The 21,849-nt window shown below is 40.6% G+C and overlaps 1 protein-coding gene across 8 annotated transcripts in view; it reads right to left on the bottom strand.

The window, feature by feature from the left end:
* ELFN1 (extracellular leucine rich repeat and fibronectin type III domain containing 1) overlaps nucleotides 1-21,849 on the bottom strand; it is a 190,660-nt gene that overhangs the window by 93,088 nt on the left and 75,723 nt on the right. For 6 of the 8 annotated variants that reach the window (XM_074281145.1, XM_074281143.1, XM_074281144.1 and 3 more), the window contains one exon: nucleotides 20,622-20,684. The exons of 1 other annotated variant lie outside the window; for it this stretch is intronic. The gene's annotated coding sequence lies outside the window, so the exon portion shown is untranslated. Of the gene's footprint in view, nucleotides 1-12,000; nucleotides 13,502-20,621; nucleotides 20,685-21,849 lie in introns of those variants that run through there. One more of the 8 variants, XM_074281149.1, reaches the window with a different exon arrangement.

The following is a 21,849-nucleotide window of genomic DNA, read 5'->3' as shown; positions in this document are numbered from 1 at the left end:
TAATAGTCATTATTAATTTTATTAAATTAAGATGTTATTAAAAGTAACTGCAAACTTATAGAGTCTAGAGACTATTTTTACTTTTCTTTATAGCAAGGCTTCTTAAATTTGTTCTACTCATAACCCCTTTTTGCCTGAGAAATTTTTATGCAGCTTCAGGGATGTATATTAAAGAGTATACAAATCAAACATTTACAGCAAACAAATTATAATTTCATGACCCCCCACATTCAGTTATGCAATTCCATATGTGCCTTGGTTTCCCCAATTATAAAATGGGAATAATAACCATCTCCCAATGGTGTTTTGAGGATGTTGAAAAATTATCCATGCATATGTTTTGAAAATAAAAAGCTTTAAAACAAAACCAAAAACTTCAATCTGCTTGGTTTTTTTCCAACATGAGCTGGTTCAGCCCTTTTTGGGCATCCCAGTGGCCCCCAATTCCTGAACTCAATACACTAGTGTGGAACTTTGGACATCTGAAAAACCAACAGGAGCACATGCTATCTGAAATCAAGGGATTCATCAGCTTCAGTCTCCTCAGCAGCATAAAACATATCTTGTGTTCCTCATCAATCAACTTCTTAGTATATATCGAATGGAGTTAGCTATGTTTTGTTTTGTCTCCTACTAGACTATACACATCATGGGGACAAGAATATTGCTGATATAAATCTTGTATTCCTCCCATACATACCAGAGGAAATTTAATGTTCTACATACAAGTGCTTTACAAGGAAGGACTTGAATTCTTTTCTTCCTGGCTCTGAGGTCAGACTTAATTCACTATATTTTCCTTCCTTTCATTTACCCATTTCCCTTTAGAAACCATTTTATTAGGCTACATGGCTAGAAAGAAGCCACAAGGGGTCTTGCATCCAAATCCATATATTTGGTACCCATTCATTGACGTTTGGGGTTTATAAATATGGAAGCAAACAGATCTCCATGGTGGCTTTCTTCCTTGAATAATAGATTTGTCCTAAATTTCTATAGACAAGTAAAGTAAATGAGGAATCCCCTCCCCCTCTCATTACACTGTTTATGTTGAGATAAAATTTGTGAATATTCTTGGCATATCCTAGATTTCCAAAGGAAAAAAAATAAACTTATATAATTTTGATACTATGAAATAATTTCGATGAGTGTTTTTAAAAGGTGCTTAATACAGCTATTAAAAACAAATTTCTCTGTTCAGTGTTGCTTTCCAGTGGGAGTTCCAAACCATCCCACTCTCTGCCTATTTTTTCTGTATGCTTGAGTTAGGGCAATTCTTTGGGTTAGCTCCCTATTTGTGAACATAGCTCAAATTTACATAGTTTAACATTTTTAGTGTTTGACATATATTATCTTCTTTGATTCACACACACACACAATTCTGTGAGGTGTTATCTTTATATAATGGGAAACTGAGGTTGAAAGATTATGGGGCTTGCCTGGAGCCACATAGTTAGGAGACATGGGAGGTAGAATTCATACTCAGATCAAGCACTCAGTTCCTTGTGTTGTCTAGTTGTCTTTCCACCCACTCCTGTCTCTCCCATCAACCTCCTTACATTAGTCATAACTTCCTGGAATTCCTCAGCTACCATGCATCTTCCTGCCTTTCCTTAGAAGCCCACCTCTTCCCAGCATGCTTCTTTGATTAGGGGAGAGGTAGGAGATAGGAAAAAAAGTTGTTAATGGTCTGTGTTCATTCATCTTATCTATTTTATCCGAAGATAATAATAATCCCTTACATTGGCATAGAGCTTTGTTCTTTTTCAAAGCATGTTCACATCTCTTATCTCATTTGATTCTCACAATAATCCAGGGAGACCTGACATTATTATCACTATTTGATAGATTTTTTTTTTAAATGAGGTACATAAAGGTTAGGGGAGTTACTGAAGGTCAAACAACAACTGATTAGTTTTGTAAAGCTTGAACAAAAATCTTGATTTCCTGAGTCTCAGGACTCTTTCTACAAGTCTGGTGGTCAGAAACAGTGCATTAGTAGCTTCGATAAAGAGTAGAGAGATTACTGCTGAAGTCCTAGAAGAGAAAGGGAAGTAGACTACCCACAGAAGTGAAGGTAAGGGAATAATCATTTATTAAGCATCTACTACATTACAGGCACTTAATTTCTGGGTAAATATTATCTCATTTAATAGTCACATCATCCCTGGGAGTTATGTACTATAATAATAATTATATAGTATATACAGTACATAGTATAGTAACATTATATTATTAATAATGTTAATATGTTACTGACATTAATATTATATATATATATACTATCATTATTATTATACAGATAATGAAACCGAGACAGGCAGAGGTTGACTTGCCTAGGGGCACACAGTTACTAAGTGTCAAAGATCAGATTTAAATTCAGATCTTCCTGACTCCATCACTAAGCAGAGATGAGGTGGGATCCTTGAAGTTGAGAAGAGTGGGGATGGGGAGACCATTATATCCCAGCAAGAAGTTGAATGACTGTAACACAGGTCTTGATCTCATGGCTTTCATCCCAGCCTTGTCCCAAATAAAAATAGCTGATATTTACATCAAACTTTACCAAGAAAGCAATTTTAGATATTTGACCCTCACATGAGATGTCAGCCATGTGCATAATAATGATCAAATCATAGATTTAGAGCTGGAAAGTAAATTTGAGGACATTGAGTATAATGTCCTTCATCTTATAGATGAGGTAATTGAGTTCTAGAGTAACTTGCAGTGTTACCTGACAAGCGTTTCAGAGCAAGTTCCAGAACTTCTGATTCTAAGTTCAGTGTCCTATAGATAGATAATCTAGGTGACACTGCCTCTTGCTTAATACTGTAACGCAGAGAACATGTCTTCTCCACAACTACCCCAGCACTCAGAAGTTAAGAGAATTGCAGAGTATTCAGATGGTACTTGGACAGCTAGATTATTCAGGGCTCCTTCCACAATGACACTGCTACTTTCATCCTGGAAAAAGAGACGCCGAAAGTAACGGTAGCAAACGAACCTGCCAGTGTGAATAAGTGTGTGCAAATAGACTAAATGAGTGACACGTAATTATCTAAAATTGTTAGTTAGCAGTGGATGTAAATAACCAAAAAATATGTAGGGAAGGGGGGAAGATGTTAATAAATTAGAGTTAATTACTTAACAGCTAATTGAAATAATAATAGGTCCAATTTGAATATGCTAATACCATTGAACCTGCGATGAAAAGGTAATTGAAATAAAAATAGGGCGAACTTAAATGGTGCCTTGAACCTGTCAAAGGCAAGTGAGGAGGCGGAGAGGCGGGAGGAAGAGCTCCTTATTATCTTCCTGAATGGAAACCTCCCTTGCCTGGTTTCCATAGGCTGGAGGGCTGTAAGCCTCCGGGAAAGGCTGAGAGTCAAGCCAATCAAATGAGAGCACTTGGATCTGAAGCTGATTTGTAGACGGGAGAAGAGATGCTACGTGCCTAGCTTGGGAAATCTGCACCTTCTCAGGAAAGGATGGAGAAAGACTCACTGGGGTGAAAGGGGTCGCTAGGAGATGGATTGCAACCTTTTCTATTTCAAAGATCCTCCACTCCATTCTGGCTGGCCAGCTCACTGACCTGCTTTCCCTTACCATGTCATGTTCATTTCTTTAATAAATGAACATGCCTTTATTAAGTGCCTAATAATAATGGTAGCTAGGATTTATATAGCATTTTAAGGTTTGCAAAATATTTTACATATGCTATCTCCTTAGGCTCTGAGCTAGGTACTGTAAGTACAAATAAAAGAAGGCAATAATTTCTAATCTCAAGGATGAATGAAAGAATGAAAACTTTTTAAAGGTGATAGATATTAGGCTAAGCATTGGAAGCACAAATGAAAGAATGGAACAATTCCTAGTCTCTAGGATGAATGAATGAATGAACAGAAAAGCACTTAAGGCGACAGTCACTGGGCTAGGCAGTGGAAGTATGAATAAAAGAATGAACAGAAAAGCACTTAAGATGAAAATCCCTGGGCTAGGCACCAGAAGTATAAATAATAGAATGGAACAATTCTTAGTGTCTAAGGTGAATGAATGAACAGAAAAGCACTTAAGGTGACAGGTACTTGGCTAGATCCTGGAGGTACAAATAAAAAAATGAACAAATTGCTAGTCTCTAGGATGAATGAATGAATGAACAGAAAGTTCTTCAGGTGACTGGCAACAGACTAAGCACAAATAAAAAGATTAAATAGAAAAGCACAACAGGCACTGGGCTAGGCACTGGAAGTACAAATTTAAAAGTGGAACAATTTCTAGTCTCTAGGATGAATAAATGAATAAACAGAAAAGCACTTAAGGTGACAGGGACAAGGCTAGGCACCAGAAATACAAATAAAAGATTGAAACAATTGCTAGTCCCTAGGTTGAATGAATGAATGAACAGAAAAGCAGATTAGACAACAGGTACACTGGTCTAAACACTAGAAGTACAAATAAAAAATTGGAACAATTCCTAGTCTCTAGGATGAATGAATGAAAGAATAGAAAACCACTTGACAGGCACTGGGCTAGACACTGGAAGTACAAATAAAAGAAGGAAACAATTCCTAGTTTGAAGGATGAATGAATGAATGAATGAAAAAACACTTAAGGTGACAAGTCTAGGCACTAGAAGTATAAATACAAAAGTAAAATAGTTCCTGCTCTCAAGCAGCTTCCGTTCTAATACAATCCTAATCCTTGTTGTTCAGTCATGTCTGACTCTTTTTGACCCCATTTGGGGTTTTCTGAGCAGAGATTACTGAAGTAGTTTGCCATTTCACAACTCATTTTTTTTTTAAGAGATGCAAACACTGGGGAAAATGACTTTCCTGGGGGCAGCTAGGTGGGGCAGTGAATAGAGCACCAGCCTTGAATTCAGGAGGACCAGACACTTAACACTTCCTAGCTGTGTGACCCTGGGCAAGTCACTTAACTCCAGCCTCAGGGGAAAAAGAAAAAAATTAAAGAAAATGACTTTACTGGAGTCATATAGCTTAGTAAGTGTCTGAGATCTGATTTGAAGAAGTCTTTCTGCCTTCCGCCCTAGAATAGCTTCTCCAATATAGTCCTAGGCTTTCCTGACTCTTGGTCCCCTTAGTGGGAAGATTTTCCCTGCCTTCCCCCTTCTTTTCTATTAAGGCAAGGAGTTTTAAAAAGAGGGAGGATCAAGACTTGGTTGTTGGGAACTGAAGGAATTTCAACTTGGGTCTCAAAGACATCTTTCTTCAACCCTCCTCCACCTCCGAGTCTCAATTTTCTCATCTATAAAATGGAATGAGTAATGGTTTTTCACAGTGACCTGGCAAGATTCTCCGAGTGCTGCTCAATCTCCAAAATATGCCTTGATTTGCAAGAGAAAGAAAGCAAAGAGTTCAAAGAATTAGAAGGCCCTAGGGAAAAATGAAAGATAGGAATCAAGTAAAGGGGGGACAAAAGGGAACAAATCAATGAAATGAAAAAAAGGAAGGGACAAGGAAAACAGGAAGAAAGAAAGCAGAGTACCAGAAAGCTGGAATGATGGTAGCAGAGAGGGGATAGATGGATGTGGCGCAGGAAGAAAAGAGAGAGAGCTTACAGGCTTGACAAACCCCCAGTGGTTGCAATTACATGAGTCTGCTGGGCTAGAAAATCTGCTTCAGGTCATCAGATTCATGTCGGTCCAATTAAGATAAGAGCCATCTCTCCCTTCCCACCCAGGGGCTGGATCCTATAGAAGACAGGCAGGGGGTGATATAACATCCTGGACTGGTGTCAGCCAGGGTTCAGAATGCCCCTTGTAGGAGAAGCTGGGAGTGGGAGGGAGAATCAAAGGCAGCCCTCCATCCCTGGAAGCCATGTCTGCTCTAAAGACCACTCTGTGTTGGAGTGCCAGAAGGGGAGAGGTGAGGAAGGGTCAAAGAGCAAAGCAAGGGGCCTCCCTTTTCCTCTGTGCCAGTGATGGTCCTGGGGCACAATGCTGGCATGAGGGGCCTTTGTTCAGAGAATGCCTTCTCTCCCTCATTCCAACAAAGCTCACGGAGATGAGCCGCAGGGCTGGATGGAATACAGAAGCTCTTGGCTCCTCAGGCCCTGGCTTGCAACGTGGCTGCTCATATTTCATTTTCCCCAACTACGTCTGTGATCCTCTTAGTCTTGCTGTACTGGGCACTATGTCCTTAACTGGATACCTGCCCTCCAGAACTTTCCAGTCCCTGATGGCACCAGAGAAACAGAAAATCTGCCATCGTTAACATTTCCCACAGCCACTCCATGAACATATTTTTAAAGGAGCTAAATTTCTTTTGTTGTGATTCATAGAATCATAGATTTAGGGATGAAAACCATCCAATTCTACTCCCTCATTTTATTGTGCAGGAAGCTAAGGCCCAGAGAGGTTAAATGACTACCTAGCAAGTCCTAGAGTCTGGATTTGAACTTGGGGTCCCTGACTCCAAAGCCAACACACTTTCCACAGGTTCACATTGCACGAAACCAGTCCGGAGGTGGGGGGAGAAGGAATGCTGGGATTGAGGGAAGGTTAAGCCCTGGCCCTGGCCCACTGAGTAAGAAAAGATTCCTTAGAGGAGGAGGGATTTCCTTATGCTGGGAAGCTCTTGAATCATCCCAATAATGCCCTCCCTGGAAAGTGGGGTCAAAGAGCCTGCCGCTCTGACCTACTATGGAAATCCCTTTGATCTAAGCATGAGACACACAATGTACTATTCTGATTATACAAGCCAAGATGTTGCTTGATTTGCTCTGTATTTTTTTTTAAGAAATTCTCATTTCTCACCAGAATAAAAGAGAGGGGATTTTCCTGGAATCACTAGAATGCCTCTGCAAGGCTTTGGATAGCTTGGGTTAGTCCCTCTGTGTTTATGGATAGCTATTTTTTTTTTTAAATCAACTTAACCCTATCCATAAAAAATTCCTGATCATAAATAGAGATCATAAATCAAAGTCTCTTTGGGGGTTGGCTTAGGGGAGCTCATGAGAGAAGGAACCAGACAGGGCCTCTTAGTGCCTCATTTTCCATTTAATCAATGAAAAAAGACACTGCTAAGAGGAAGTTCTGACCATAACTTTGTCCAATGTCCTGGGAGACAATAAGCATTTATAAAGCACCCACTCTGTGCCAGGAACCATGTTAAGTGCTTTATAAATAGTATTCTATTTGATTCTCACAACCACCCTTCAAGATAGATAGTTATTACCCCCCCCCCTTTTACTGTTGTGGAAACTGAGGCTGAGTGCATTTAAACTCAGATCTTCCTGACTCAGATGACTCAGTAGATAGAGTGCTGGACCTAGAGTCATGAAGATTCATCTGGTCTCAGACACTGAGCAAGTCACTGCACTCTGCCTCAGTTTCTTCCTCTGTCAAAAGACTAATGTCTTTTTTTTTTTTTTTTTCCCTTTTTGAGGCTGGGGTTAAGTGACTTGCCCAGGGTCACACAGCTAGGAAGTGTTAAGTGTCTGAGACCAGATTTGAACTCAAGTCCTCCTGAATTCAAGGCTGGTGCTCTATCCACTGCGCCACCTAGCTGCCCCCTAAGACTAATGTCTTTACCAAGAAACCCCAAAATGGAGTCACTGAAAAATGACTGAACAACTTCCTGACTCCAGGCCCAGTACTTTGTCCACCATACCACCAACTACCTCCTTTCCTAGGAAGAGACCCTGCTCTGTAGAAAAGATTCAGATTCTTCCAATTTACCAAGTGCAGCGACCTTGGGAAAGACCCACAATCCATCTGAGCCTGCATCTCCATTAACTAAATGCTGATCCTAATACCCACACTACCTACCCCACAGGGTGGATGGAATAATGGATGTGAAAACGCTTTGGAAAGTATAAAGTGCTACCCACGTATGAGTTATTATTAGAGTTATGATCTCGCCTGTAAACTAATCCTCTGCAACACAGAAACCAGAAGATAGGCCCTATGTGATCTGAGCTATATAGTCTAAGTGCAGAAGACAAATCCCTGGGATGGGGAAGAAGTCTTTAGTCAGTCAGTTGGGAAATATTTATAAAGCACCTACTATGCACCAGGCACTGTACTAAGTGTAACCTGAGCTATAGTCTAAATGCAGAGGGGACAAAGAATAATCCCTGGAATAGGGAAGAAGTCTTTAGTCAGTCAGTTGGAAAATATTTATAAAGCATCTGCTATGCACCAGGGCACTGTACTAAGTGTGATCTGAGCTGTAGTCTAAGTGCAGAAGGGACAAAGGATAATCCCCGGGAATGGGGAAGAAGTCTTTAGTTAGTCAGTTGGGAAATATTTATAAAGCACCTACTATGCTCTACTTAGAATTGGGGATTCAAAAAGAAGCAAAAGACAGTCTCAGGACCTTACAATCTAATTGGGGAGACAACAAATATAAACAAATAAGTAATATTTAGCATAAATAGGAAATAGTTAAGAGAGAAAAGATTGAAATTAAGAGGAATTGGGGAAAGCTTCCAACAGAAATGAGATTTAGCTGATACTAGAAGGCAGCCAGTAAGCAGACATGAGGAGGGAGAGCATTCTAGGTATAGGGAACACTCAGAGAAAATGCATGAAATAGGGAGAAGGGATTAAAAAAAAAAAAAAAGAAGAAGCAAATAGATTGATTTATCCTGTAGTCTCACCCCCTCACCTTACAAAAGAATAAAACTAAGTCTCAGAATGGTGGAAGGATTTGTATATATGTAAATGGACAGAGTCAGAACTTAGACCTAGGCCTTTCAATCTAGTGCCCTGAAAGTGGTTAGGGAAAAGAGTAAGGAAATGTGATGGAGTCAAAAAACCTGAGTTCAGATCTGACCTAACTTCTTTCCTCAGTTTCTTCATCTATAGAATAAGAGTTGGGCTAGTTAACCTGAGTGCCTTTCCAGCGTTAAAACTGTGATTTTATGAAGGAAATTGTTGCATTAGTATAATGGAAAAAGTACCAGAAGTAGAGTCAAAGGTGGTGATTATATTCATTCATTTCAGTTGTGCCCAACTCTTCATGACCCCATTTGGGGTTTTCTTGGCAAAGATACTAGTATGGTTTGCCATTTCCTTCTCTAGCTCATTTTACAGAGCAGGAACATGATGACTTGCCCAGGGACATACATTTAGCAAGTGTCTGAAGCTAGATTTGCCCTCAGGAAAATGAGTCTTTCTGACTCTAGACCTGGTGCTCTATGGTCTATAATGCCCTATAATGCAGAAAGTCAGAAGAACTGCATTCAAATCCCAGCCATGCTAGTTAGTAGTTGTGTGATTTCAGGCAAGTCGACCTTCCCTAACTCTCTAGTCCTGCATTCCCTAACTTGTGAAATGAGAAACAATTAGGTCACAATTCAGGGAAACCGAGGCAGGACAATTTAGGGAAACCGAGTCAGGATAATCAAAGAAACTGAATCAGGATAATAAAAGAGAACTGTGGCACAACAGACCTTGCCTCAGAAACAAGGAGAAATTCTAATAGAATTTCTTAGAAGATGCAGAGATCAGTCTAAATCTTGGTGTTATTATTATTATTATTTTTAAGGAGCTCTTAATCTAATCCTCTGAAATCCCAACCCTAGAATTTAGTAGTTTGGTGACCCTGGTCAAATTATTTAACTCTTTAGAATATCAGTTTTCTTATCTGTAAAATGGGAATAATAAAGCTTGTTTTACTTACTTTACAAGATCTTGTGAGGAAATCAATATATAAACTTGAAGAATCCTATTTTTATCAGTTGGGGGAGAGGGGGCGTGAGGCAGTGTGTGCCACTGTGTCCTTACACTTCAACTGCCTTTCTTTGATATGAGAGGGCTCTATGGGGAAGGAGTTTGATATTAGAAAATGACTAGAATACAAAACCAAAAAATAACAAAACATTTAAAAACTCCTAAAATGTCACAGAAATATGGTTTCTTGATTTTAAAAAATAGTATTATCAGGGTAGCTAGATGACCAGGTGGATAGAGCACTAGTCCTGGAGCCAGGAGAATCTGGTCTGGCATATTTAACACCCTCCTAGCTGTATGAAATCTGGGCAGGTTACTGTTGTTGCCAGGCCAATAATAGAAATATTATTATTATTATCTCAAGAGACACTGAAGCCCCACATACTGAGTGCCCCTTTCTGGCTCCACTCCCCCTCAAATCCCAGAGCCTGCGAGTCAAAGAAAATGAAAAGGCTCATGGATAAAAATCACAGGCTCAAGAATGAAGAACAGACTACCCAGATTACCAGTTGTTTGTTTTTTAACTTTCCAGAGTCCTTTAGCATCCATGATGTCACCTTGCAGAAGTTTCCTGCTTTAGAAAGTAAAGCAATAGGCTGAGAGTCCCAGCACTCAAGTCCCAATCCTCCTTCTAGTTATAAGATCCTGAACAAGTCATTTTCCTCTTTCTGATCTTCGGATTTCTATTCCTATAAATAAAGGGGGCAGACTAAATAATATTTAGGATCCCTTCCAGCCCTAATCTGTGATTCTAAGGAAGACTGGTATGTTTTTGATGAGGAAACTGGGGGGTGGGGAGGGGAATGGGAACCAGAGTTCAAGCATCTCAGAAACTGGGAACAAGGAGCATTTTCTCAGGCCTTCTTCCTTATAGTGAGAGACCACAGGAATCTCCTCTGAAAACCTTGTTGCAGAGATAACAATGGCTAGGGAGATTCAGGCTTGGGGCTCAGCGCTTGGCCCCCAGCCTCAGCCACCCGTGACTTGTTTTGGGCTGAAGGAGACCCCCCCCCCTCCCACAGTGGCAGACACCTCCCCAGCAGGCGAGCCGGGAGCGAGCTTGGCTTTTGTTTTCCAGCCGGGGAAGCAATTAGTCGTGCCTTCCCACTCAGGTTGGCCGCGGCGGGCGGCAGCGCCGAGTTACGGTGAGTAATCCTGCCCAGTCATCACTCAGCCCTGGCAGAGGAGGGGGCAGCTTGGGGAGGGGGAGGGCTGGAGAGGGAGACAGAGAGAAGCATCCCCCTTCTCCCCATCCCTCTCTTCTTCCCGGATGGGCAGGAGGAACTCATCGAATTGCAAATGCCCAGGCAAAAGGGGGAAAGAGACCAAACTTGACATTTGCATTTCAAACACTTATATCAGCAAAACAAATAACAGTAATTATACCATTTGCATATTTTGTTAAATGATTGTTTAGCGAGGTGGGGAGAGGGTGTGCGAGCCCAAGGAAAGCGCTGATGCCAGCAGCCCAGCTAGGCGGAACAGCTGTTCCCGGCTCCCCAGGTCTGGCGGTGCTTTCGCAAAAATGGTGTTGATTCTAAATTGTTGGGGGTGGAGCGGAGGGGAGAACGAAATGGAAGAAGGAACATCGGCTGCCTCTCTGGGGCAAAAGGAGGGAGTCTGACCACACATCTAGAGGTGGGAGGGGTCTTGGAGATCCAACTCCCTCATTATTCTTTTTAAGAAATGAGTCAACTGAGTCCCGGTTTGGTGACTTGGTTAAGGTCACACAAAATGAGGGAGTTGGGATTCGAACTCAGGGCGTAAGCCCTCCCACAATATCAGAGTTGGAAATGACCTTAGAGATCACCTAGTCCAACCTCCTCGTTTTACCCCATTCCCCCAGAGGGAATCTGATTAGGCTAGGGTAAGCAGTAGAAACAGGATTTGAATCCAGTTTTCCCACTAGACCTTCCTCCACCCCCACCATCAACACTGTTGATTTTCTTATTTGTGACAAAGAAAAACTAATACCAAGGCTTTATTGTGACACAATATGCACCATTCTGTCCATCAAAAGGATTGTATAAATATGTTTATAAGTATTAAATTTAACATATATTTTAACATGTATAACATATATTGGAAAATATTTTGCCATCTAGAGGAGGGGGTGGCAGAAAGGGGGAATTTGGTACAAATAGTTTTATAAGGGTCAATGTTAAAAATTACCCATGCATATGTTTTGAAAATAAGAAGTTTTATTAAAATAAAAGAATATGCACCATTTTGTCCCGTCTCCCCTCACCCCCCAACCATTCCTTTCTTTCCCATCAGAAAGAGGCCCCTGCATCTCCACCTACCAGCTGCCTCTACTGGGTCCTATTTCCAGAAGATGTTGTGTTCAACTGGCAAATCCATGCCCTGCTCCCCTGAAGATATTCCTCTCCAAAAAGGTTCAAAGTGTTAGAAGAACTGGAACTTTACTAGGGAGGAGACCATGAATATTGTTTTGGACCAAGAGAAACTAAAGAATTGATCCCTGAAGCAGACAGGGAGAAGATTCTGACAGAGATCACTTTAGCTCCCGGGTCCCACCCTTTGGGGAGGTGATCCAATCTGAATCCAAGTTATGTCAAACTCCTACAGAGGTCTGGAGCAGCCACACCTTGCCATGCCCTAACAAGAATCCCAGTCATATCTCTGAGGTTACATTTTCCCTATAAAATATAATTATGGGCCTTCCATGGCTGCTAGCCCACCACAGAACTCTGCCTCGTGGTGTCTTTTTCCTTACCCCCCCCATGCCAAGTGGTATCTCTCCTAACTCCATTATGCTTCTCAACCCCAACTTCTCCTTACAACTGTCTCTTTTAGGGCGCTGGATCCCTTTTCAGGATTTAACCTGCCAGCTAAGGGCATGCTCCAACCTCATGAAGTATTCCCTTTCTACTAGGTTCCACTGAAGTACTTTCATTGCTCTCCCACTTTATTTTGTATTTACCATTCCTGGTATCTATCGTCTCCCTTCATTTTGTCTGTAACCTATTCCCCAAATAAATTTTTCTTTTGCCAAAGAGAATGGCCGTGGTGAATTCTTCACATGATCGAACCCAAATTTGTGGTGGCTGTCGTCATTTGGTGACAAACCCCACAACATAGACCACATCAGTAGGAAATATTCCCTGCAAACAGGAGTGGTTTCATCCTCTGTACTTTTATCTCAAGCACTATACCAGGCTCACAGTAGGTATTTAATAAATACTTGCTGAATGACATAAGAGAAAAAAAAGTCATTAAGAGCCAAAGAATTGAATTTCTAATGGAAAAGTTTGTGAATCCCTGCAAAGGAGATCTTAACATCCTTCAAATTATTTTGCTGAGGCCAGCAATATCCAGTCTGCGTGTTGTATATGTTGAGGGCTCACTATCTTACAAGAGCTACCCATTCTCTTTTTTGTTAAGAAAACTCAGATTATTAGGAAGTTTTAAAATTGAGCTGAAATCTTCCTAGAAAAATCTACCTATTGCTCCAACTTATGATTTATGGAACCAAACAAAAGCAAGTGTAATAATCCCTCTTCCATGAAATAGCTTTTCACTTAGGATTTGAAAGGTGGAAGGAACATACCTCCTAGGGTGGCTAGGTAACTCAGTGGATGGAGAACCGGTCTGGAATAAGGACAATGCATCTTGCAGAGTTCAAATCTAACCTCACACACTTACTAGCTATGTGGCCCTGACCAAGTCATGTTATACTGTTTCCTCATCTGTATGAGCTGGAGAAGGAAAAATGGCAAACCACTCCAGTATCTCTGCCCAAAAAACCCCCAAAGAACTGAGCATGACTGAAAATGACTAAACAACAACAAATAATGTGGCCAAGACCAAAGACCAAAAAAAAAATGAATAATTTCTGTCATGAAGCAGCTTACATGGAGGGATGAGAAAAGTGGAATCCTGTAATCAACATTTTCAAAGATAAATATGCACAAAATACAGAGTACATGCAAAGTAATTCTGTATGTGTGTGTGTGTGTGTGTGTGTGTGTGTGTGTGTGTGTGTAAGTATTAAGGGGGGGGGGGAAGGTTCAGGAAAGGCCTCCAGAAGAAGGTATTATAGCCAGAGTTGTGCCACAGAGGAAACTAAGGCATCTAATGGCAGAGAGGCAGCTCACTGGATAGAATAATGAGCTGGTAATGAGTCAAGAAATACTGAGTTCAATTCCAGCCTGGGTAAGTCACTTAAGTGCTGTCTGCTTCAGTTTTCTCATCTGCAAAATGGGGATAATATAGTACCTACTTCTTCCAAGGTTGTTTAAAGAGCTAAAAACCTTGAAACAAACCTTAAAACATTATGCAACTACTGTTATGCCACAATTCTCTTTTATTGTCCTGACTCTTCCTTAATTGTTCTTCCTCAGTTTATAATTGTTCTTCTCAATGCTGCAAAACCATCCCTCTCTCCTAATCAGAATATTTGAGAAGGATAGAAGGTCTTATGTTTTAGAATATCAGAATGCCTCTCCCCATCCCAAGCTATTAGAATATCAGATACTGTCTTATCAAGATGCCTCTCCCCATCTCCGGGGTGCCTCCCCCCATTATGTCATCTCTGATGTCTCCCCCCACCCTGTCAGAGTCCCGTTCCAGCTCTTAGCACCCTGACTCCACCCCCTGCCTCAATCTACTCAATGAGTCTGAGCAATGTGTGTATGTCATTGAGAACTCTGATTGTTTGCTAAATTCTTGGAGATGATAGACTCATTCAGCCCTGGGACCAAGCCATAGATCCATTTGATCCCAGTAAATCTCTCGCTTTTAAATAAATTATTAAATACTCTCTAATCTCTATCTTGCCTCAGTTTCTCCATTATTACACTACTAGCTATTATTATTATTATTGGTTATTCTATTTCAGCTTCTCAAGCACCATTTCTGCAGTGAAATATGGAAATACATATGGATTTTGTAAGACACCCCATTAGCCAAAGGAAGATCCTCTTCTCACCCCCCAAATCCTAAGGTTACTTGGGTACACTCATGCCTAAGATGGCTCTGGAAGATGAGTAATAGAGGGTAGAGAAGACCTGATCATGGGTTCTGTTGATGGGTCTCTATAACTTTTGGAAGAAACTACAAACTGTCCAGGGAGATGAACAGGATGAGACTTTGCCAGAGCACAGTTGCGGAGGAGAGCCCAGATGACACCTGTCAGGAAAGCTATAGAGGAAATGGCACCACTAAAGAGAGAGAATTTGAGAGATTTATAGAATTCTGCTGCTTACCACTCATCTGCAAAGCAAAGAGATTTGCATGAAAAGACCCCTGAAGTTCTCCCAGTTCTCTATAGCCAGCATTTCTATAGCACTTACAGTGCTTTTATGTATATCACTGATCCTCACAACAATCCTGCAAAGTAGATGCTATTATTATTTCCATTTTACAGATGAGGAAACTGAGGCTTCAAGCCCTGGAAGAAGGAGAGTGGTCAATAATTGGGGAAGCCTGCACTTCAGTCCCATCCAGGACTTCCTTTTTTCTGGAGATATGCCAGGGAATTTCTTTGTCCTAAATCTTCTCTCTAAATCTTCCAAGCCTAGAGCTCAGTGACAGGTCTGGGCAGCAGGTAACCAGGAAAGAGGGGGTGTGAAAACCCAAGCCAGAAATGACTGGGAATCCCTGTTCCATCCCTGCCTCCGAGGGAAAAGACAACATTTCTCACTTCCAGCGGAGGATCTGAACCAGTGCCAAGGGCAGACTTTTCTGTGATAATCAGAACAAAGGACCTGACTGAGTTTCTCCAGGACTTAACTCCCAAAGCCTCAGGCAGCACCTTTTCAGAGAGCAGAGGAGATTTTTGCCTCTAGGTGACACACTGGGGAAATCAGGCTAGAAGAGCCAGCAGGGAAAAGGAGGGCCAGAAGATGGACCACTCAAGGAGGGGGCACATGCCAGTTAACATTACCTACAGAGCATAGAATCCTGGAACCTTGGACCAATACAAGGGAAAGACCCATCTGGTTGTTAAGAGAACTTTTGTATGAGACTGGTGTGCACAAGCATACATTTATATTTATATCTTTATTTAGTTATTTTTTATTTAGTTATTCATTTATTTATTTATTTATTTTATGTTTATATTTATATCCATGTAAACAAAAGCTCTTTGGGAAGTCCTCAATAATTTTAAAGAACATAAAGGCATCCATTGAGACCTTGAGAAAGACCTCTAGAGAATAAAGGAGATGGCCTCAGAGTAGGAGGTTCAGGTCCTACCTCTGATACTAGGGGCTGTGTGAACCTGGGCAAGTTATTTTACCTCTCAGTACTATAGGCAAATCTCTGAGAATAAGTTGAAGAGAAGGTGCTGACCTGGATAGGGAGAAAGAATCTTACCATCTCTGAAATCCCCATATCTTTGAAATTACAGATGTAACCCCTGTTCCTATTTCTCCATGCTCAAAACATTCCAAGTGAGTGATTTCAACTTCATAGGTAGTCATACAATATTGTGCTCTTGGCTTTAAGCAGAACTTGTGTCCATGTTTAAAATATTAGATTCTTCTAGCCTCCTGGGGGCGTAGAAAAGTCTGTGAGCATCCTGGCACCCACAAGGCTAGCAGATGAGGTGACCTAACTCAGTGACTTTCTAAAGTCCTGTATACCTGGGTGTCCTTTATCAAGGTTTCTATAGGAAATTGGGAATTTGGAAAGTTGGGAAATTGGAAGGAGTCTTCCCTGGGAATGGACAGAAACTGGGCTGGTGAGGAGGGATTGGTATTATAGGATTGCAACGGTGCTCCTAATACCCTATAGCCTACCTACACTTTAGCTTCTTTGGATCTTAAGAACTGTACTTTCTGACCAGCCATTTCTTTCCTGAACAGAAAACAACTCAAGGGTATGGACAAGACCATGGAATAAAGCAGAGGATGCTGCTGTTGTATATGTTTAAAGGGCTGTCACCAAGTTAAGAAGTGAGCCCAGAAAATTTAGAGCATGCAGCAGATTTATATTCTTTTAAATGCTTATCTACAGAATCTAACTCAAATAGTTTGCCTTCCCAATGAGGGGAAGAATTTGAAACCCAAAATTTAAAAATGAATGTTTACAATGGTTTTTATATGTAATTGAGGAAAAACAAAATACTAAGTTATAAATAATTTAAATGCTTACTCACAAATGCTCAGCACTGGTCTCAATCCTTAGGACTGCTAGCATTTAGAAACCTTACTGAATCATAAAAACTCATAGGATCATAAAACGAGAAGAAGAAAAGACCTCAGAGTTCAGCTAGTGCCCATCTTCTAAAACTGTGGGTCATAACCCCATATAGCGTCTCACAACTGAATGTGGGAGTTGCAAAATTATGATATCTTGTTAATTAATCTTTGATTTGCAGACCTATTTTATATACCTTTATACCTGGAGGGGTCACATAAAAATTTCATGGCTGAAAAGGGGTCATGAATGGAAAAAGTTTAAAAAGGGCTGATTTAATTCAACCCCAAAATCTACAGATGAGAAAGTTGAGCTCTAAGGAAATTGTGATTTGCCCACAATCACACAGCTATTAAGTAGTCAGAATTCAAATTCAGGTCACAGGATCATGCACCTACAGCTAGAAGAGAATTCAAAATTTATCTAGCTGAACTAAGGAAGTTCACAATTCAAGATCATATAGTTAGTAAGTATCACAGGGAAGATTTGAACCCACGTCTTTTGACTCCTAATTCAGCATTTTTTATTGTCCTTAATTCTTAAAAAGGACCATGATATGGGGAGGTGATGCTATGACATACAAGCAAATTGGATTTAAGTGAAGGAAGGCTGTGCAAAGTCACCTGTCTCACTTTCCCCTTTGGGGAAACCCTTTGGGTCCAGTGGCCGCAAGTCAAAAAGAGATAGAGGGAGAATTAAGAAAAAAATTCCTTGTGTGTGAATATGAGAAGACCTTAGTTATAGGAACACCACCTAGACACACCCTAGCTAAATCAATTTGGGGTGGCCACACCTTCTAATCGACCTGTTCCAGGATTTTCTTGAGCTGGTTTTGGGGGACCTCACCTACCCACACCCCAGCTTAGTTTTATTGTGGTGGCCACACCTTCCTCAAGTCATGTCCCTGGAACTGGTTTGAAATTTCCAAGTTTCATGGTTGTGCTTTATCTCTGGCTCTTTGCCAGATCACAAGAGCCCATTCCTGCTTTTACAGAGAGGTCTCCTGCAGCCCTCATCTGCCTCTAAGATCATCAGTGATTCAGTGTTCCTGGGCTCCAGTGGCCAAAGTTAACCACCTCCTGTTACTACATGAGCTATGAATCATAAGAACATTGATCTCAAGCTGGAAAAGCACCTCAGAGGCCACCTAGTTCAACCCTCTCATTTCACAGATGAGGAAGCTGGGGATAAAATGACTTGCCCATGTTTATATGGGTAGGAAGCCTCACAAGGAGTCTTCTAATGCTCTTTCTACTATGTTGTTCAGCCATGTTTGCCTCTTCGTGGCCCCATTTGGGATCTTTTTGGCAAAGACTCTGGAGTGATTTGCCATTTCCTTCTCTATTTTAAAGATGAGGAAACTGAGGCAAAAATGACTTGTTCAGGATCACACAGCTAGTAAGCATTTGAGGCTGGACTCCAGGAGCAGTGCTCTATCCACTGGGCCACCTAGCCACCTCCTTAACACTGTACCATGGGCCAAATAGCCTTTGCAGGCTGCCTCAGGGCAGGAGGAAAGTCAGCTAGGGTAAATTTGGTCATGGTGTAAGCTATCCAGAGGACAATTGGGATTTCAGAGGTATGTTATTTTTAATCAAAACCCACCTAAAATCTCGTGACTTTTCCCATCAACTTTTATCTATGTTAAATAAATAAATGATTAGGGGCCTTTTTTTCTGCAGGCAATAATTCAGTAGAACATAAGCTCCTCATGAGCAGGCGTTATTACTTTTTTAAAAATTCCTAGTACCTAGCAAAATGTTGCATATTTAATATTTATTGAATTGAATTTATGCCTCAATAGACTTCTTGAAATTGGAATAATGGTTAAATGAATCGCATGTGTTTATTATGTCTTTTTGGTAAGATAGGAGCTTCCTGAAGATATTATTATTAACAATAACAGCTAGTATTTATATAGTATCTAATATGTGCCAGGCACTGTGCCAAGTACTTTGCAGATATTATCTCATTTGTTCCTCCTAACAGCCCTGAGAGGCAGATGCTTTTATTATCTCTATTTTATAGTTGAGGAAACTGAGGCATACAGAAGTTAAATGAGTAGCCCACATGACATGAAAGTGTCAGAGATTACATTTGTATTCTGGTCTTTAGGACTCCAGACCCAGCATTCTAGCCATATCACTACCCAACTTCCTTTTGTTTCTGCTAATAGTACTATATTTATCACTGGTTTGAAATCTAAATTGTCTTTCACTCTTCCTCACATTCTCCCTTCTATCCAGGTTGTTCCAAAGTCCTGTCCATTCTACCTTTATAATCTCTCCTATCTTGCCCTCTTTTCCATTTTTACTATTATAGCTATAGATGAAGTCCTCAACATCTCTCATCAGAACAAGCTTAGTGGCTTCCTAAAAGGTCTTCCTCTCTTTAATGTCAATCTCTAGTCCAATCCACAAAACTACCAGATTAAACTTCCTAAATATCAGTGCTAACTATGTCATGATACTGATTAAAAACACCACCACCATCACCCTGAATATTTTCCCACTTTCTTCTGTATTAAGCACAAATTCTTTAGTCTGGCATTCCAGGTCTTACACAACTTGGTTCCCTTCCTTTTAGTCACATCTCCCACTGCCTTTCTTCAATTCATTTTATACCCTGAACAAGTTAAACTATTCACTGTTTCCTGAACTCAGCCCTCAAATTATGATTCTATTTCCTTGCTTTGTCTCTCTCCCATTCATCTCTACCCTGTAGCTCTTCACTGTAATTTCCAAAATACAAGGTTGAACATAGAGAAGGTACCTGATGATGGAACTGAATTGAAGAAGAGGCAACAGAAGGAAGTAAATAGAAAAAAACAAAAACAAAAACAGCAACATAATAGGCAGGGGGAAGTAAAAGAGATATAAAGAAAAAAAATTTGGCTGCCCGTTTGCCCTCCCTCTTCTCCCTTTAACTCTCACTTAACACAGAATCTCACACATTCATAAACTTCATACTTCCATACTGTGTCCTTTACACACTTTTAATATGCCCTGTCATACAGTCTTACACAGCAATACTGACACCCTCAAGGATGCAGCAATAAGAACTCAAAGGCATTGGTGATGTATTATACTTTTATACATGGGTGGCTAGGTGGCACAATGAATAGAATGTTAGCCCTGGCTGGAGTTGGGAAGACTCATCTTCCTGAGTTTAAATACAGCCTCAGAAATGTATTAGCTTTCTGACCCTAGACAAGTCACTTAACCCTGTTTACCTCAGCTTCCTCATCTGTAAAATGAAGTGGAAAAGGAAATGGCAAACCACTCTAATCTTTGCCAAGATATTAAATGAAGTCACAGATTCAAATTTGGACACAACTGAATAATAAACAACAACCTTTATACATACTCCATTCAATTGTAGTCATACCTTATCCCCACAGCTAACCACATGACCACACCTTTCTCTCCTGTGATTTCTTTCCTCCTAACTCCTAGCATATATATTTCTGGAGGAGCAGTTGGTACACTTTGTATCTGATGGGATCATTTTGTGAGTGAGAGTGCTGCTTCCCTGCCCTGGCCACCAGAGAAGAGATATCGGGGAGGAGGGTAAAAGAAGCAAGTAGAAAAAAACCCAGGGCGCTGGTAATGCAAAAATTGTTTCTGAACAGTAGCAGCTCCAGGTTGGGGTTACAGGAGAGATGTCCTGACTAGCTAGGATATATTGGGTGGTACCACTTCCCTCCTGCTCCTGACTTTCTGGACTTCAAAATTATGCCTTCAGTGATGCTCCCACCTACCTTAAATCAAGGTCTTCCTGATTCCAAGGCCAAGTCTTTATCCACCAGGCTGTTGCCTCCCACCTATAAAAGAGAAAATAGTAATAATACTTGAATTACCTAACCTTATAGTTGATTTCCCTATCTCATTTCATTCCCAGTACAGTTCATCCTATGCATAACTATCAAAGTGAACTTCCTAATGTTCAGTTCTGACCAGGTCACAACCTCTCCTCCCAATTCAATAAACTGTCATGTGGTTTCCTATTACCTCCAGAATTAAACCTCCTTGTTTTATAGATATGAAAGCTAAGTCCAGAGAGAATGACTGTCTTACCAGCCTAGAACTTAATTCAGCAACAACTCCTCAGTTCGATTTTAAAAGTTCTTTATAACATGAGCCCTTCCCAATTTTCCAGGCTTGTACATCTTGCTTCCCTCTTCTTCAATCTAGTGACACTGGCTTCCTTGCTATTCCTGAAACAAGGTTCCCATCTTAGCTAAATATTTTCACTGTTTGTTCCTCATGCCTGGAATTTACTCCCTCCTTATCTCTGCCTCCTGGCTTCCCTGTCTGCCTTCAAGTTTTGGCCAAAATACCATCTCTGCAAGGAGCCAACACTGACATTATCCTCCTCACTTAATGCCAGTGCCTCCCCTCTGTCTATTAATTCCAATTTATTCTGTCTATATCTTGTCAGAATATAATTGTTTGCATGCTGTCCCTCCCATTAGAATGTAAGTTTCTTCAGGGGAGGGCTTCCCTTTGTACTTTTTCTTCTTAGTACAATGCCTGAAAGGAGTAGACACTTACCAAATGCTTATTGACTCTACTTGATCCTTCAAGGTTGTGAGAAAACCCCATAGAAGTCTAAAAGTGCTAAAGAAATGTGTTATTAAATTAAGACTAAATTTTTTTTTAGGATGATCAGGTCTAGGCTCTTAGAACTTGGGTTTGGGAGGGATCCTGAAAGCAATCCTGTATAACCCCTGATTTACAGAGCAGGAAATTGAAGCCCACGGGTAAAAGATCTTGTTGAGAGTCACACATGTGGCCATATAACATAGATGGGATTTAAATTCAAGCATTCTGACTATGAATCCAATTTAATTCAATAATCCCAGAAAACGAGATCTAGAAGAGATCTTAGAAATGATTCCTTACTACCTCCTCATTTTACAGATGGAAGAATTTATCACTCAGAAAAAGGAATAATTGAAGTCATGGTTAGTAAGTGTCAGAATTGGG

The sequence above is a fragment of the Sminthopsis crassicaudata genome, chromosome 1 (assembly GCF_048593235.1).
Source record: "Sminthopsis crassicaudata isolate SCR6 chromosome 1, ASM4859323v1, whole genome shotgun sequence".
NCBI lineage: Eukaryota > Metazoa > Chordata > Mammalia > Dasyuromorphia > Dasyuridae > Sminthopsis > Sminthopsis crassicaudata.
The sequence above is the reverse complement of the archived record's forward strand: the minus strand, read 5'-3'. Positions and strand labels throughout refer to the sequence as shown.